Source organism: Callorhinus ursinus, unplaced genomic scaffold (assembly GCF_003265705.2).
Source record: "Callorhinus ursinus isolate GAN/ISIS: 27379988/994484 unplaced genomic scaffold, GSC_fseal_2.0 scaffold130, whole genome shotgun sequence".
Lineage (NCBI taxonomy): Eukaryota > Metazoa > Chordata > Mammalia > Carnivora > Otariidae > Callorhinus > Callorhinus ursinus.
Genome location: NW_027397192.1, coordinates 95,628 through 99,795, shown reverse-complemented (window position 1 = coordinate 99,795; position 4,168 = coordinate 95,628). Strand labels below are relative to the sequence as shown.

The 4,168-nt window shown below is 34.5% G+C and overlaps 1 pseudogene; it reads left to right on the top strand.

The window, feature by feature from the left end:
• Nucleotides 1–512: 512 nt before the first annotated feature.
• Nucleotides 513–1,365, top strand: LOC112813400 (CCR4-NOT transcription complex subunit 7 pseudogene; annotated as a pseudogene).
• The last annotated feature ends 2,803 nt before the right edge of the window (nucleotides 1,366–4,168 follow it).

The following is a 4,168-nucleotide window of genomic DNA, read 5'->3' as shown; positions in this document are numbered from 1 at the left end:
AAGAAAAAAAAGAAGAAGATAGCAGGAGAGGAAGAATGAAGGGGAGTAAGTCAGAGGGGGAGACGAACCAGGAGAGATGATGGACTCTGAAAAACAAACTGAGGTTTCTAGAGGGGAGGAGGGAAGGGGGATGGGTTAGCCTGGTGATGGGTATTAAAGAGGGCACATTCTGCATGGAGCACTGGGTGTTATGAACAAACAATGAATCATGGAACACTACACCAAAACAAATGATGTAATATATGGTGATTAACATAACAATAAAAAATTTTAAAAAAAGAGGGAACATTTGTAAATCATGTATCTGATAAGGGACTTATATAGAGAATTTATAGAATACTTGCAACTCAATAAGAAAAAGAAAAATATAGGTGCAAGAAATGACAGCGCATCAGGGTGGCGCATAGTTTTGGTTCCCCTTGCTGGGCATGAGGTGTCTATGGGGCACCCACTGCTGCTGCTGCTACTGCCACCACCACCACAACTGGTTGCTATCTCTATGGCAAGGAGGAGGAGTACTAGTTCAATGACACAAATACAAAAATAAAGGATAAAGTATTTTATGAAACAAATCTTCAATCAAGTATAACATTTTGATGCTTGGCATCTAGATTCTTTGTGCCCTCACTATGCCAGCAGCAACTGTAGATCATAGCCAAAGAATTTGTGTAGTTTGGGCTTGCCAACTGGAGGAAGAGATGAAGAAAATTCATTCAGTTATTTGAAAATATAATTACGTTGCTATGGACACAGAGTTTCCAGGTGTGGTTGCAAGACCTATTGGAGAATTCTGGAGCAATACCGACTATCAATACCAAGTATTGTGATGCAATGTAGATTTGTTAAAGATAATTCAACTAGGACTGACATTTATGAATGAGCAAAAAGAATATCCTCCAAGAACTTCAACTTGGCAGTTTAATTTTAAATTTAGTTTGACAGAGGACACATATGGCCAGAACTCTATAGGGCTACTAACAACATCTGGCATCCAGTTTAAAAAAACATGAGGTGGAAGGAATTGAGACCCAGTACTTTGCAGAATTTCTTATGACATTGGGAGTGGTCCTCTGCAAAGGAGTCAAATGGTTATCATTTCACAGTGATTATGACTTTGGCTCTTTAATCAAAATCCTGACAAACTCTAACTTGCCTGAAGAAGAATATGACTTCTTTGAGATCCTTTGATTATTTATTTCCTGTCATTTAAATGTGAACTACTTCATGAAGAGCTGCAAAAATCTCCAAGGTGGTTTCCTGGAAGTTGGTGAACAGTTAGAGCTAGAACCAGTAAGACCACAACATCAAGCAGGATCTGATTCATTGCTCACAAGAATGGCCTTTTTCAACATGAAAGAAGTATGAAAACATCAGTGCCTTTTTCTCAATTGGTTGTTAGGTTGAGAACATTAAAAATCTTATGGCAAAAAAAGAAAGAAAAACATAACTTAAAATGAGCATATTATCTGAATAGACATGTCTCCAAAGATGATATACAAATAGTCATTAAGTGCAGGAAAAGACACTCAACATCATTAGTCATTAAGGAAATGCAAATCAAAACCACAATAAGATGCTACTTTTTATCTATGAGGATGGCTATAATAAAAATGCTAAATAATAACAAGTTTTAGTGAGGATGTAGAGAAATTGGAACCCTCACACACTCCTGATGGGAATGAAAAATAGTTCAGCCTCTTTGGAAAACAGTCTGGCAGTTCCTTAAAATGTTAAACACTAGGTTATTATATGACTTTCTTACGTGTATACTCAAGAGAAATGAAAACATCGTGTCTACATAAATACTTGTATGTGAATGTTCATAGCAATGCTATTCACAATAGCCAAAAAGTATAGACAACCCAAGAGTCCATTAACTGATGAATAAATAAATAATATGGTATATCTGTACAATGCATGTTTCTTTGGAAATAAAATTATTGACACATGCTACAAAATGGATGAGCCTTGAAAAACATTTTGCTAAGTGAAAGAAGCCAGACACAAAATATCACATATTTTATGATTCATCTATATAAAATGACTAGAATAGACAAATCTATAGAGACAGAAAGTAGATTTGTGGTTGCCTATTGCTTTGGGTTCTGCTGAGAAATGGTCAGTGACTGCAAATGGTGCAAAGCTTCTTTCTGAGGTAATGGAAATTTTCTTAAACTAAGTGTGGTTATGGTTGCCCAATCCTGTAAATACTAAAGCCACTGAATTACATAATTTTAAAAGGTGAATTTTATAGTATATGTATTATATCTCAATAAAGGTGTTATAAGACTCAATGAAATCAATTCTCCTTACAACTAAGGAAATAAAAAGTGTATTAGTATCTCAATTAATGGAGGAAAAAGATTTGACAAAATACAAAATATATTTGCAATAAAACCCTTCCGCAAACAACAAATAGAATGGAACTTCCTTAACACGATAAAAGACATCCATAAATAAACTATAACATCATACTTAATCATGAAAGATTGACTATTTAAAAATAGTAAGAATGACCTCTCTCACCACCGCATTTCAGCATCATACTGGAAGTACAAGCCAGGTTAATGGGAGGGAGGAAAAAAGGAAAGAAAAAAATCTAAAGTGCAAAGAGAGAGAGAAGTTGGGATAAGAAATAAAGACAATAACGATGGTGGAGATGAGGAAAATGATGATGAGAAGAAAAGCAGAGAGAAATCTTGGGCAAGAGGTTCTGCATGACAGCTCTGGGATTCCCCCCTTTTTTGCCTTGCTTCTTGCAACAGGTCCTGGAATGACAGCTGGATCCTATAACTTTGTCTCATGGCAGTTCTGCTAGGTGACAGTGGTAAGAGGAAATAGCCCAAGAGAGGTCAAATTCTTATGGTATAACAGGGGTAGGTTGGGCCTCAATGGGGACCTTGTACCTCCTAAGTCAGGTGATTTTGCCCTGAAGGAAGGAAAAGTTCCAACTTGTCCATTGTCATCAGCTCCAACTGTAACTGAACATAGCTAGAAAGTGGCTAAAGATGGAGGTAACAATACAGGCAGAAGTGCGGCTTAACAGCTTGACCTCTGAAATTCTGTCCAATCCCATGATTCTCATGTATATAATGTATGTTTCATAAAATGCTATCTTAAAACTCATGATTTTATTAAGTTTCCATTTAAGGTATTTTATATTCACATAAATAATAACAATAAAATCAAAAGAGAAAAAAGGGAAATTGATTATAGAAGACTCCTCAAAAAGGCCTACATATTTATAAGTAAAAAATAAAACTCTCAAAAAAAATCTCTCTCTGTTCACAGATCATATGATTGTCTATGTAGAAAATCCCAAAATATCTGCAAGAAAAAAACTCCTAAAGCTAATAAATGAGTTTAACAATTTTGCAGGGTATAGAGCCAATATACAACAGTTGGTGACATTTCTATATACTAATACTAAACAATTGGATATAAGATTATTAAAAATTACATTCATATTAGCACCAAAAATGTGGTACTTAAGAATAAATCTAATAAAATATGTGTAGGATCTGTGTGCAGAAAAATATAAAACACGGATGAAAGAAATCAAAAGCCTAAGTAAATGGAGAGATATAACTTGATGATTAGTTAGAATACTAATAGTGTTGGGACATCAGTTCTTCCCAGTCTGATCTAGAGACTGAACAAAATCCATCAAGAGTTTTGTAGATATTAACAAGCTCATTCTAAAATATATACATAAAGTCAAGGTAAAATAAAAGAGCCAAACAAGTATATTAAAGGAGTAGAGAAGAGAAGAACATTGGAAAAGTCACACTATCTAATTTCTAGACTTATTCTAAAGCTCTGTAATTGAGAGAGTGAGTTATTACAAAAAAAAGGGAATTTATGTGAGATGATGAATGTGTTAATTGACTTGGTTGCAGTAATCCTTTCACAAAATATACATATATTAAACTACCACATTGCATACCTTTTTAAAATCATGTTGTACAACCCAAATATGTATCATGTTTTTGTCAACCATGTATCAATAAAGCTGGGAAAAAAAGAGGGTTTTGGTGAAAAGATAGACCACTTGTTCAGTGGAACAACATAGAAAAAAACAACATAGATGTACACAAATGTAGTCAACTGATTTTGGACAAAGGGGCAAAGGCAATTCAAAGAAGAAAGGATAGACTTTTTAGCAAAT